This window comes from Capra hircus, chromosome 5 (genome assembly GCF_001704415.2).
Source record: "Capra hircus breed San Clemente chromosome 5, ASM170441v1, whole genome shotgun sequence".
Taxonomy (NCBI): Eukaryota; Metazoa; Chordata; class Mammalia; order Artiodactyla; family Bovidae; genus Capra; species Capra hircus.
Genome location: NC_030812.1, coordinates 88,107,647 through 88,123,181, shown reverse-complemented (window position 1 = coordinate 88,123,181; position 15,535 = coordinate 88,107,647).

Below are 15,535 nucleotides of genomic sequence, written 5' to 3'. Positions count from 1 at the left end.
TAATGCATTATGCAGCAGACCTGGGTTCGATCTCTGGGTTGGGAAGATCCCCTGAAGGAGGGAATAGCATCCCACTTCGGTATTCTTGCCTGAAAAAAACCTATGGGCAGAGGAGCTTGGTGGATTACAGTCCAAAGTGTTGCAAAGAGTCAGATAGGCCTGAGCAACTGAGCACACACAAAATGCATTGTATGCATACTTTTAATTTGCATATGAGAATCCTCCTTGGTAATTTCTGAAGAGAGCTGGAATAAAGTTGGGGTTAGGAGTAGAAACTCTGGAGTCATACTGGCCCTGACATACCAAGTCATCACTTGCTACATTTAGAATCTTGAACAAGGAATTGAACACTCTGTCCTACAGTTTCATCATGTGTACAGTGAGCTAAATTTAATAGTATACGTTTGTTGTAAGGATTAAATATGTAGATATAAGGCACTTGGCCTAGTACCTGGTAGATGGAATGTCTTCAGTAACTGCTAGATGAACATTCTTATAGACTAATTTAAATGTTTGTGTGGTGAGGAAGAGAAACAAATTTGATATTAATACCTTAAAATAAGCTTCTAACACTGAGTTGTAGACAAAATACTAACCCCCTCGAAAAGACGCCCAGGTCTTAATTCTCAGAACTGTTAACATTTAATATATTGCCTTACATGGCAAAAAGAACTTTGCAGATGTGATTAAGAACCTTGAAAGGGGAAGATTATTCTGGATTATACAGCGGGGGTGGGAGGGGGGCATTATAATCACAAGGATCATTATAAGAATGCTCAGCGATGAGAAGATATGGTGATGGAAAAAGTCAAGTTTGGAGAAAAGTGCTTCTTGGGAGGAGGCCATTAGCCAAGGGAAGCAGGCAGCCTTTAGCAGCTGGGAAAAAGTAGAAAGAGATTCTCTCCTAGAGACTTCAGAGGGAACCAGTCTACTGACATCTTGACTTTAACCCCATGCAGATGGTTTTGGAGTTCTGACCTCCAGAACTGTAAGATGATACATTTGTGTTGCTTTATGCCACTGAATTGGTGGTAATGTGTTAGAGTAGCAATTGTTGTTGTTATTGTTCAGTTGATAAATCGTGTCTGACTCTTTGCAACCCCATGGACTGGAGCATACCATGCTTCCCTGTCGTTCACTATCTCCCAGAGTTTGCTCAAACTCTTGTCCATTGAATTGGCAATGCCATCCAACCATCTCATCCTTGTTTCCCCCTTCCCCTCCTGCCCTCAATCTTTCCTAGCATCAGGGTCTTTTCCAATGAATTGGCTTTTCAGATCAGGTGGCCAAAATATCAGAGCTATAGCTTCAGCATCAGTCCTTCCAGTAAATATTCAGGGTTGACTTCCTTTAGGATTTACTCATTTGATCTTCTTGCTGTCCAAGGGACTCTCAGGAATCTTTTCCAGCATCACAATTCAAAAGCATCAAGTCTTTGGTGCTAAGCCTTCTTCATGGTCCAACTCACATCCATACATGACTATTGGAAAAACCATAACTTTGACTATATGGACCTTTGTTGGCAAAGTAATGTCTCTACTTTTTAATATGTTGGCTAGGTTTGTCAATAGCATTTCTTCCAAGGAGCAAGTATCTTTTAATTTCATGGTTGCAGTCACTGTCCACAGTGATTTTGGAGCCCAAGAAAATAAAATCTGTCATTGCTTCCACTATTTCCCTATCTGTTTGCCATGAAGTGATGGGACCAGATGTCATGATCTTAGCTTTTTGAATATTGAGTTTAAAGCTAACTTTTTCCCTCTCCTCTTTCACCCATAACAAGAGGCTCTTTAGTTCCTCGTCACTTTCTGCCACTAGAGTGGTATCATCTGCATATCTGAGGTAGCAATAGGTAACTAGTATACACATCTGGGCTGAATATTTTTTTCTTTTTAGGCATAGCAAATTTCTAAAATGAAAAATCATAGTTCAGTATACAAATATGTATTGCATATGCTTTTCAAAAAAGCATAGAGTTAATTTTGGCCTTCATCACATGAGCAATGTAGAAAATTTTCTGCTTTACTTCTCTAGTTAGACCTAGATGAACACACTATACCCTCTTCCTTACTTACCTTTCAACTCAGCATAATTACAACTGGTGAGAACTTGTGTATTCTGCTAAGAATTCCAAATTTTAAGTTAGACATTGTTGAATGGAAGGATAGATCAGCTGTTGTTGTTCATTGCTGTTCAGTCATTCAGTCGTGTCTGACTCTTTGTGACCCCATGGTCACAGGCTTCCCTGTTCTCCACCATCTCCCAGAACTTGCTTAAACTCATGTCCATTGAGTAGGTGATGCCATCCAACCATCTCATCCTCTGTTGTCAGTTAAAAAAATTATATTTATATTTATATATATATATATATATATATATATATAGAGAGAGAGAGAGAGAGAGAGAGAAACACGTATATATATATATTTCCTTCAGTCAGTTAAGAAAAATATATCTTTGAGAAAAGAGAAAAAATAATTACACTGCTAACATTTATTGAGTATATTTTTTTACTAAACACTACTTTAAAAAAATAGCTAAAACTTCTTTCTGCTTTCAAAGTCCTAGTTCTTACATTTGATTTTGCCTCTCTCTACTGATATAATACTTATGTCAGACACAGTACTTTCAAAAGGGATAATTTCTGGGCAAGATTATTTTTTGTTATAAAATGAATCAATACAAGGATTCTTAAAGTAGAAACCCCCAAAGAGTTTCTAAATAATTAATTTTTTTAAATATGCGATTTATATACATAGCTTCCCTTGAGCACAGTTGCTGCACAAAGTGAGGAATATCTGTGTGTATATAGTGTCTGTAACTGGGCATGTTTCCATACATCAACCATAGTGCGTGCATGACATTTAAAAACATGTCATTTAAAAAGTAGAGCAATTTCTAGATTAATTTTGTTTCAAAAGCCTTAAACTGCTGTGTTGAAACACCAACTAATTACTGATAATTATTTCCATCTCATGCACCTTGCCTTATATTCATGGAGGAAGTTGAATGTGATGTTTCCAGACCTTAATAAATAAGAAAAATAAAAGACCTGAGAGAAACTTTAATCAGTTATTAAAATGAATTTGCCTTTATTTAAATTCTGTTTGAAAGAAAAATAAACATGTAATATTCTTTCAAACATGCTGCAAGATGGCCTTGACATATTGCAGTATGATACCAGAGATTTGGTGGCGCTTGTGATAAAGAATCCACCTGTCAATACAGGAGACTTCAGACACACGGGTTCAGTCCCTGAACTGGGAAGATCCCTGGAGAAGGAAATGGCAACCCACTTCAGTCTTCTTGCCTGGAGAATTCCATGGATAGAGGAGCCTGGCGGGCTATAGTCCATGGGGTTGCAAAGAGTTGGGCACAACTGAGCTCTCCCTCTCTCAAACACACATACAACAGAGATTTAAAAATGAACTTAAATATCCACCTAATTTTTAAAAACATATATTATGTGACAGCTTCAGGAGTCAAATCAGAATGAGACACCTTGATTTCTAAGAAGGTGTATATGTGTTTTTGTAAATTTTTCATCTTTTCTTTATTCTTTCATGCACACAGCATGGTTATTTGGCCAATAGTTACAAACTGCACAACTTCTACAGGTTTCCAACAGCAGGGACTTGTCAGTGCTGGATAAAATTGTACAGTACATGCCAGCTCAAACATGGACATTTCCTCTTCTGTTTTCCTGCTCCCAGAGGCCAGCCAATCCAGGGTGAAAGCCCTGAAATCTGGCGCATATGATTCAGAATCTCAATACAAATGATTATGCTTTCGTTCCAGTGCCTCTGCAGGTGATAGAAAGTAAGCTGCCTTCTCCCCAGGAGAGGACGGCAGTCAATATGTTCACAAGTGCTTTTCTTTCAGAAAGAAAGAATGTATTAATGCAGTATAGTGTTTAGAAAAACAGCTACTCTCAAAGACAGTGCTTATTAAATTTTAAACCATGGCCAGAGAGAGTAAAGAGGAATGTGAAATCTGAGTATGGCTTGCTTTATGGATTACATAAACAGTTTTTGTTGTTTGTTGTTTAGTTGCTAAGTCATGTCTGACTTTTTTGCGACCCCGTGGACTATAGCCTGCTAGGCTCCTTTGTCCATGAAATTTCCCAGGCAAGAATACTGGACTGGGTTGCTGTTTCCTACTCCAGGGTATCTTCCTGACCCAGAGATCAAAAAACCCTGTCTCCTTCATTGGCAGGTGGATTCTTTACCACTGAGCCATGTGGAAAGCCCTCTGAATACAGTGAAAGTGAAATGAAGTGAAGTCGCTCAGTCGTGTCCCACTCTTTGTGACCCCATGGACTATAGCCCACTAGGCTCCTCCGACCATGGGATTCTCCAGGCAAGAATACTGGAGTGGGTTGTACATATGATTAAATGAGAAACTTGTCCATTTTCAACTTATCTCTCAAGTATAACTTTGTATCTCCAAAATTTTAAAGCTTTCAATAGAAAAATCTATTAATAATACCTATTTCTTTGGGAGGAATGATGCTAAAGCTGAAACTCCAGTACTATGGCCACCTCATGCGAAGAGCTGACTTATTGATGAAAAGACTCTGATGTTGGGAGGGATTAGGGGCAGGAGCAGAAGGGGACGAGAGAGGATGAGATGGCTGGATGGCATCACTGACTCGATGGACGTGAGTTTGCGAGAACACCAGGAGTTAGTGATGGACATGGAGGCCTGGCGTGCTGCAATTCATAGGGTCGCAAAGAGTCGGACATGACTGAGTAACTGAACTGAACTGAACTTCAATGGGAAAATTTGCAAGGCATGGATAGTTATTTTCTTTTTATAGACTTAAACAATACTTATCACTACTATGGTAAGTATCTGTGTAACAGACAAAGACAATTCGTGTATATTAGTTTTCTATGGCTACATAATAAATTATCACAAACTTAACAGCTTAAGAGAGCATTTATTTATCATGTCAATTTTGTAGATTCAAAGTCCAACATGATTTAACTAGGTTCTCAGCGTAGGGTATCAAAGGCTAAAATCGTGTGTCAAGTAGGATAAGTATTCATCTGAAAGCTCTGGAGAAATATTTTATTCCTAGCTTATTTGGGTTATTGACAGAATAGTTTCTTATAGTTACATGGTTGAGTTTCCTATTTTATTTCTGACTATTGGCTGGAGATCACTTTCAGCAACTAGAGATCACACTCAAATCATTTCCACGTGGCCACAACCATCTTTAGGTCAGCAATGGCTTGTCAAGTCCTTCTTATATGTCAAATCTCTGACTTCCCCTTTTGCTACTGGCTAGAGAAACACTTCTGTTAAAGGGTTTATGTGATTAGTTAGGCTCATCTAGATAATCTTCCTGTCCTAGTCAACTTATTGGTATCTTTAATTACATCTGCAAAAACTCTATTGCCAGGTAACAATCATAGGAAAAACTCAGAGGTGGCAATTAAGAGGGCCATGTTAGAATTCAGGGCTTCCCTTGTGACTCAGATGGTAAAGCGTCTGCCTACAGTGAGGGAGACCCAGGTTCAATCCCTGGGTCGGAAAGTTCCCCTGGAGAAGGAAATGGCAACGCACTCCAGTATTCCTGCCTGGAAAATCCCATGGACAGAGAAACCTGATAGGCTACAGTCCATGGGGGTCACAAAGAGTCGGACACGACTGAGCGACTTCACTTCACTTCACTTCACTTCACTTCACTTCACTTCACTTCACTTCATGTCAGAATTCTTCCTGCAATAGTGGGTATCTATTTAGCTTATGTTTCTTGGTTACCTCCATATTTTATTGTCTTTGACCTATTTCATAACTCTGTAAATTTTATAATACTGCTAATAGTTCAAGTGATTCTTATCCATAGAAATGCAAGTGAAATGTGTCTGGTAGAATGCAACTGATTGTTGCCCTATGGATAGGTTACTTTTGCATCTATTTGTAATTTCACTTTAGCAATCTCTTTTGCTTATATATAGGATGGTTCTTTAAACTCTCCTTTGACTTAGTTACTTCCTGATAGCTCAATTGGTAAAGAATCCTCCTGCAATGCAAGAGACCCCAGTTTGTTTCCTGGGTTGAGAAGATCTGCTGGAGAAGGGATAGGCTACCAACTCCAGCATTCTTGGGCTTTCCTTGTGGCTCAGCTGGTAAAGAATCTGCCTGCAATGTGGGAGACCTGGGTTCAATCCCTTGGTTGGAATGATCCCCTGGAGAAGTGAAAGGTTACCCACTCCAGTATTCTGGCCTGGAGAATTCCACGGACTGTATAGTCCATGGGTTCACAAAGAGTCATACATGACTGAGCAACTTTCACTTTGACTTAGTTGCAACATCTTACTGGTTCCCTCACTAAATATTAAATTAAATAATACATTTGACTTGTGTTTATTTAATGTTTCTATGAATTATACTTGCACATTTAAAAAATAGTCCTAAATTGGTCCTTTGTTGTAATAATACGCAAGTGGTTCCTTAGTATACAGACTCAATCTTAAATAAGGTCATAAGAAGCTTGGTTAAGAAAATTTAAGTGTCCTAAAAATGAAGGGTATAGTAGTGGAAAAGGCATTACTATTTCAAGAGGAGTTTTTTGCTCATACCTTAAAGATGTTATATTTGAACAATTGTCTCAATTTCAAGAACTTCATATTGACTTTTTTCATAAGGGGAGAATACTGAATTCATATGCTTAGTAACAGAAGTACAACAATGACTTCTTTGAGCTTTCTCTAAATGAAGGAAAGCCTCAAACAAACAAACAAAAATGATCACAATAATTGGCTATACCATAATGCAAAATAAAAAGTTTTTAAAAATGCAAAAACAAAAACAAATAACTGAACTCATAGATACAGAGAACAGTCTGGTGGTTATCACAGATCGGGGGTGGCAGGGTAGGCAGATTGGGTTAAAGCAGTCATCAGAACATATAAATTTCCAGTTATAAAGTAAATAAGTCCTGGGGATATAATGTAGAACATGGTGACTATAGTGGATAATACTTCATTATATATTTGAAAGCTACTGAGAGTAAATTTAAAAGTATTTATCACAAGAAAAAGAGACTATGTGTGGTGATGGATGTTAACTAGACTTATGGTGATCATTACACATACAAACCTTAAATCATTATGTTGTATACCTGAAGCTTATACAATGTTGTATGTCAGTTACATCTCAATTAAATAAAAGAAATTTTACAAATTATGGGTCATAAATTAACTTGACTGGTTTAGCTTTACGTACCCTAAGATATCTCTCTGGAGGAGGAAATGGCAACCCACTCCAGTGTTCTTGCCTGGAGAATGCCATGGACAGAGGAGCCTGGCGGGTTACAGTCCAAGGGGTTGAAAAGAGTTGGAAACAACTGAAGTGACTTAGCCTACAAGATATCTTTAAAAGGTCTATTGTACAATTGATTATACTTACCAAGAATGATAGGCCCAGCATTATAAACAATGTTTTACACAAATATTTTCTCCAACTGTTTTCAAATGTCATATTTTAATGATCTATGATGATAAAACATTAAAAAGTTTTTATGTTTGAATGCTAGTCAATACCCTGGAACACTATTTCACTTTGCTAAAAATAATCTCTGTGCACATAATATTCTTAGACGATATTCTAGATAATTCTTAGATAATATTCTCTTTGTACATAAGAGTGATGCTATGGAAGGACAAAAAAGAAAGTTAAACTTGCTTTACCTTGTTTCTAACTTTAGATTCCACTAGTAGATACAGGCTGTAATATACCAGATGTTTTCTGGAAAATATGTTTTAAAAAAAAACAAGTGTCTTAAATTAGAGTCAATGAAAAGGAACTTATTCAGCAAGAAGATCTTAGTTGAAAGCCTGTTAACTTTAGAAGGAAAGCATAAGGCTTTCCTTGGAATTCCTTCTTACTGAGAAAAAAATAGTTCTCATAGAAAGCATCCTTTCCTGACTCATTTACATTTCTGCATCCGTGAGAAAGAAGCAGGAGGCTGATGCCGAAAGCAGCACTGAATCAGTAAAATAAACTTACACTATAGACTTGTGGGAGATTCCCTTCAGTACGGTGAATTAGTCATTTCTAGAATCAATGAGTAGCAAGTTCACCTTCAACCCTTCTTGCAATGCTGTTTTTTCAAGACACTGGACCAAGTAAAATTGGGCTGTTGTGTTAAAATCTTAAAGTACTACTTTTAGACTTCCTTGGTGGCTCAAATGGTAAAGCGTCTGTCTACAATGTGAGAGACCTGGGTTCAATCCCTGGGTTGGGAAGATTCCCTGGAGAAGGAAATGGCAACCCACTCCAGTACTCTTGCCTTGAAAATCCCATGGACAGAGGAGCTTGGTGCAGGCTACTATCCGTGGGGTCGCAAAGAGTCAGGCACGACTGAGCGACTTCACTTTCTTTCTTTCTTTAGACTTTACAAGTAGACTACTTCTTTTTAAGTAAATTGTTTAAATCATGCCTGTTTCATTGCACTACTCTATAAAACAAACCCTTGAGATAGTCTCACTTTTAAAAGTGACCTAGTATGATGCAGAAAATATTTATAAGTTCAAGGAACAAATAAAGTGAATGAACACATTCCAAAAAATCAACGGCAAATGGCTTGGATGTTTTATTTCTAATACGATCTAAAGTAATCAAATGGACTTGGCACAGGAATATTACACCTTTCCAGGATCATTTTCCAATGCCTTTGAACAGTGGAGTTTTCTCATGGACACATTGAGTTCAACTTTGAATCTCTTGCTTTGAAGCATTCCTGATTTTATTGGTGCTTAAAGGCAAATTTTGGATTTTATTTATTTAAAATGCGTTAGAGAATTATTAGCAGAATGTCTGGGTTTATGATAAAGGCATCTTACCAACAGATGGATAAACCCCGAAAACTGCACCTGTATGGATTCACTTAGAAAACTGATAGAATTGCTTAAATGCTGATTTTTGAAACTGTTAAAGAGCTTTAGTGATTTTTCACACAAGGACAATCAAATTTAAAATCTGCTCTGTCAGATTTCAGCAAACATGACCACAGAAACTTTTAAAAGTATGCAGAGAGCTGACTCATTTGAAATGACCCTAATGCTAGGAAAGATTGAGGCCAGGAGGAGAAGGGGATGACAGAGGATGAGATGGTTGGATGGCATCACCAACACAGTGGACACGGGTTTGGGTGGACCCTGGAAGTTGGTGATGGACAGGGAGGCCTGGCGTACTGTGGTTCATGGGGGCGCAAAGAGTCAGACACGACTGAGTGACTGAAATGAACTGTTTGCCAAATGAAAGCCCAAAATATATAGGCTGGATTTTTACAGGGCCAAAATAAGCCATTCCAAGGGGAAGAATTTGGTGTATACACATGTGGCCCACTTCATGGCAAGCCATTGTGGAGCCAGGTGTTTTAACTAGATTGTTTGTACTTCTCAACTTTAGAGTCCAGCCTTTGGCCGTTCAGGCTTCACATAACGATTTAAGCCCTCCTTGGCGCCTGAAGCGCAGTTCAAGTTTGGCTTTATCCATGAAGTCTTTCCAACTAATTAAAATTACCTTGATTTCTTCTCAGCAACTGGCGATCACCAGCTGACCTTGTATGCTGTGCTGTATGCATTTCAAGATGTGTGCATGTACGTGTGCACTCATACACGTGTGTTACTGTGTACATAACAAACCTCTCCTCCCAGGCTGGAGTTTGCACTTCTCCGTGCAGAGAGTAAGGCCGCCTGCCTTTGTTTTTCCCACGGTTCTGCCTAGTACAGCACATGCTATTAAGCATGGAATGGTCCCACTGTGAAACTCCAGGCTGCTGTGGCCAAAGGGGTTTTTAATGGGGTACACAGGAAGTATCCTAGAGCCCATGTTTTTGCCGAGTGGGGGATTCATTTTCAACTTGGACCTAAGCTGGAATTTATTTTCCCAGCCAAAAGCAGTAGCATATACACCCTGTCCTCGCGACGGCTGCAGAGCTGGCAGAACACAGAGGCAGCAGACAGAGAGTACTCAGAGAAGACAGAAAGCTGCCGGGCTGCTCAAATAGACAGAAGCCAGTCCCGGTATAATAAATACTTACAGTAGCCAGTTAGCTGACAGGGAGGAGCGAAACTGCTTTCACCATGAATTATATACGGTTTAAGAAGACTCTGTATTAAAACCTGAAAAGCAATCAAAGATAGGAACAAAGAGTTTCCTACTCTAAACAATAAGGAATTTGATACAAAGAAGTGATTTTCTCAGTACAGCAGTTGTTGTTTATAGTCACTAAGTCTTGTCTGACGCTGCAACCCCATAGACTGTAGCCTGTCAGGCTCTTCTGTCCATGGGATTTTCTGACAAGAATACTGGAGTGGGTTGCCATTCCCTTCTCCCAGAGATCTTCCCTACCCAAGGATCAAACTCGTGTCTCCTGTATTGCAGGCAACTGGTTTTCGTTTTGTTTTGTTTACCACTGAACCACCTGGGAAGCCCCTTCTATAACAGCCGGGTTGTAAAAAGAATGTGAACGACAAATTGACAACAGATGAAAATTCCTCTCTGCTGGACCTTAATAGAGATACTTTACTAGTTTCACTGAGCTAATAATACAGGATTAGAAAAGAATTTTCTGACTCTACTCAATATTATTGCTATTTGTTACATACACTTATCCTAAAATGTTAGTAAAATCTAAATGTCACCCTTATATTTTTCTTCATAGAACCCTGAGATCAAGAAACCTTCTAGATATTGTTCATGATAGAATCTGAACCCAGCAGCTTGCAAGCATGATTCTGGCCCCAATGTTGGACATATCAGGGTAGCATCCTTTATTGGAGAATTTTATAAGAAAAGTTATTCTTATTAGGATACAATGCACTAATACCAGACTGGGCAAATGTGACTGTTCATTAAGTACCTGTTAGTTTAACCCCAAATATCATGAATATAAGGATTTCTTCTTTTGAGTTTATCTTTAAAATAAACCAGGATAAATCTCCCCAGTACTCTGTACACAGTGAAAAGACAAAAGCAAGATGAGATTGGATGCCTGATAACCTTTAATTAAAAGAGAAAAACAGTGGGCTGTTAGTAAGCCTCAGAAGTGACATTTACCTTGGTCAGTTTACCTAGGCTCAGAGTTTGACATCCCAGCCAAAATAATCTTGTCAGTCACCCAGAGTCTCCGAATGTCAAGGAGGCTGACTTGCATTTTCCAAACTCATAAGAGGCTGAAAAATGCCAACTTTGTTAATATAGTGTGTTATAACTTAGAACTCTGGAGCTTGAGTGACAAAAATCCCAATGTCAAGCTGAGCATGAAAGGAATTTATCAGTTTAAATAACCACAAAAGTTTGGAGATTTGAGGTTTGGGTGACTTGATGTTGAGGCTCAAACAATCTCACAGTTAACCTGGTTCTCTGTTTTAGATTGATTTCCCTCCATGTGTTGGGTTCATTTGCAGACATAGCACTATCTTTTTTAAAATTAGAGGATAATTGCTTTACAATGTTGTATTGGTTTCTGCCATACAACAACATGAATCAGCTATAACTGTGTGTATGTGTATGTATTAATGTATATGTATATATATCCATGGGCTTCCCTTGTAGCTCAGATGGTAAGGAATCTGCCTGCAATGGTCTGACCAACCTGGGTTCAATCCCTGGGTCAGAAAGATCCCCTGGAGGAGGGCAAGACAACCCGCTCCAGTGTTCTTGCCTGGAGAATCCCATGGACAGAGGAGTGTGGTGGGCTACAGTCCATTGGGTCAGAGAGTCAGATACGCCTGAAGAGACTTAGTACACACACATGGAAGAGCAACCTCTTGCTCAGTAAATGTCAGCATAAGGATAGAGGGGAGAATCCTGATAGAACCCATGGCCTTGAGTAGATCCCTTCAGCTTACGTTCTGTTGGCCAAAGCAAGTCACATGACCAAGTCAAGCATCAGTCTGGTAGAAAGTGAGCTGGTCTCACTGAGAAGGGCAAGCACAAGGCAAGGGGCTGGAATATGTAATCCTCTCACAGGAAAGGGTAGGGAGGACTTGGAAAGAGACAATCCCACCTATCAAAGTACTCACTGCCCAAGTATATCAATAATTTATTTTTTCATATATTATGTTGCCTTATTTCTTAGGTGAAATAATAAGACATTGAAAAAAAATACATTCTAGCATTTCTTAGTCCTACATTTATAGTAAATCCTGTGGACTAACTAAGAAAATGGGGTCACTCTGAGAAAAAAGAATGTCAGCTAGAACCAAATCTTATCAATGCAAGCTAGTGATTAGTTGTGGTTTTGTCCAATTCAGTAGATTTTGGGGTGGTAATAAAGCCCATGGGGAGAGAAAACAGTAAGTATGAGTTTTGGGTCTGTGATTTACTCTTTATTCTGACTTTTCCCAATTACCTTTTAAATTCTGAACTTGGGTGATACACATGATTACCCATGAACCAACTGAATATCAGCTATTCACCAAGTAAGGGACTGCTGCAAGACTGGAGTGGATTTAGCACAAGTAACCATGACAGGAAATTGCAGTATTGATGGGATTAAGTTTCCTTTTCTTTTGAAGGGTTCCTGTGGTGTCCCAGTCAGTCTAATGCAAGATTTCTCAAAGTGTGTTCCAGGAGCTGGCAGAATCAGTAGGACTTGGGAATTTGCTAGAAATAGGAATCTGGGGACACATCTTTTGACCTAATGAATCAGAATCTAGGGTTAAGACCCATCCACATCTTCCAGTTGATCCTGAAATGCACTAAACTTTGGAAACCACTGATTAGAGGCTGTTCTTAAACCTTTAGGACTTCAAGTCTGACCAGGTGGGAGCTGGGTTTCTGAGTGGCTCAGGGCACGTCAGCACCTTTTCCTTCCATCCTACAGAATCTAGTGCCATTTATAATCCCCACCTGAAAAAACGTATCTTATACTGCCTAGCATTTGAAACTTTCAAGTGATCGTTGACATGGATTAGTGTGAGAACTATTTCTATATCACCACATATTTGCTTTAAAAATATGTTTTAACTGTTTGCCTCACTATGCCACTTTGACCAATGTTATGTGATCTCGAAATAAAAAACCTTGTCTTATTTTAGGGTCTGCTTTGCCAAAAATATTTATGGCTTTCCTAGCTCTGCCAGGATAGGAGAGCTGCAGGGGTTTGGTTTATAGCAAGCTGACTTGTGTAGGTCAAGAAGCCCTGTGGAAAAATCTGAACTGTGCCTCTTTCCCAAACCAAATTCAGGCCACGGTCCAGGAAGAGAGAAATAAACATTCAGGTGAAGAATTGTTCAGTTCTTCTGGAATATGTAAAAGATCTTTCCTAAGAAGACTTGATTTGGGATCAGAGAAGTAGGATGCAAAAGAAAGCTTTAGTGGGAATTGGTGATTTCACAACTGAGGATTGAATCATCATAGAATGTTCCCTTTCCAGCCTGTTTGCAATCTTCAGGTTATTTTGAGAGTAATCCCTCTTTTATAATCCATAGTTCTTTAGCACAGATATATAGGGTGGCTCAGATAGTAAAGAAATCACCTGCAATTTGGGACACCTGGGCTGGACCCCTGGGTTGGGAAGATCCCCTGGAGGAGGGCATGGCAACCCACTCCAATATTCTTGCCTAGAGAATCCATGGACAGAAGAGCCTGGCGGGCCACAGGCCATGGGGTTATAAAGAGTCAGAGACGACTGAGCAACTGACTAAGCACAGCACACAACGTACTGACTGAATCTACCATTGTTGCTTTTTTGATGAATGTCTCTTAATATAACTGAGGTATTTTTGTTAATTCTTATGGGAAATATTTATCTGTTTTAAACCATGTCATTTTTCCAAGTAAAAGGATGACTCCTAGAACAGAAATTTCAGGCTACATTTTAAGCTTTCTTCTTTGAAGTGTTCACAGTATATGTGTTTAGATGTTTGCCTGCGGTTTTTGTTGAGCTACTGTAACATTTTACACAATTTCTTTCTTTAGAGGAAGGTACTAAGGTGGGGGGCAGGATATAATGACATGATACATTGATAGTTAACATGACAGTTAAAAATGGGCGAAGGACACCTACTAAAATTTATATTTATAACCTGATTTTTCCAGGATGTATCAGTCTGGGGGCGTAGATAGGATGTTGTAATTAAAGAATATGGGACAAAATAATGATAAATTTTTATTTTATAGAAACTATCATGTTAGAGTCACAGCTCTTGGCATTTCTTTCCATCTTCCTCCTTTATCCCCTGTGCTTGTCATGTGTCTCTTGGTTCACATCTCTAATGATGAATTTCCCCTTGTGACATCACTCATGTTACAACGTAGCCTCGATTTTACTTCATTTCCATGGTATTTGTGGTAAAGTAAAGAGAAATACCTTCCCACGATAAGATTAAGCCCTACAGACTTGTTCCTTTTCTTCCCACAGTAGCACATTTTTTTCTTTTCTATTTGATTTGTGGATTTAGTCTCTGACAGCCTCCTTTTCCAAAAGAATCTGGTATATGTTTCCAAAGGACTTTTCCAGAAGACACTTTTTATGATGTGTTACTTTGCTGCTTTCTTTATTCTCTAATTTCCATTGTGTCCAAACCCAAGTTCAAAAGCAGTTCTATCTATCAAGTATGAACTTCTTTTAAATCTTCCATAGTGCCTGAGAGGTAAAGAGGTCACCATTTTTGCCTAAATGTTTGAAAATTTTGATAATGTGATGTATTCTGCCATGGCCATTCTCATGAGCATAATTATGAGTTTCAAAAGTATAATCCTAGCCAACTCTCTAAAATGTAGCTAGAGATGACCAACTCTGTAATAAATGGAAGCCCTTCCTGTGTAACTCTGAGAGCATATAGAAATAAAATCTTTTATTTAGAAAATATATTTTCAATAGTTATCTGGATCAGTCTTTCTGGAATCAGAAAAATATGAATTGGCTTTGTGAGTAAAAGAATCCTCAGGCTGTACCATGGTGACCTTTTAGTTGATTTTTGGTGTGTATTATGAACTAAATATTTGTGTTCCCCCCAAAATTCATAAAAGACACTCATACTAGAAAAGCTTGAGGGCAAGGGGAGAAGGCGCAACACAGGAAGAGATGGATGGCATCACTGACTCAGTGGACACAATTTGAGCAAACTCAGGGAGATAGTGAAGGACAGGGAAGACTGGTGTGCTGTAGTCCATGGGGTAACAAAGAGTCAGACATGGCTTAGCAATTGAACAACATCAAAAATTCATAGGTTCAAATCCTAACTCCAAGGTGATAGTATCAAGAAGTGAGACCTAATGATTTATGTCATGAGGGTCGAACATTCATGAATAGGACCACAGATAGATTCCAGAGCACTTTCTCTGGTCCCCTGTGAGGACACAGCAAGGAGTTGGTCATCTACAACCAGAGAGTGGCCTCCCACCAGATACTGAATCAACTGGTGCCTTGATCTTAGTCTTCCAGCCCCTAGAACTGCAAGAAATAAATGCTGTGTAAGTCATCCAGTCTATGATATTTTTGTTATAGCAGCTCAAAGTGACTAAGATGGCTCCCAAAAATGCTGTGCCAGGGAGGAATAAAGCAACT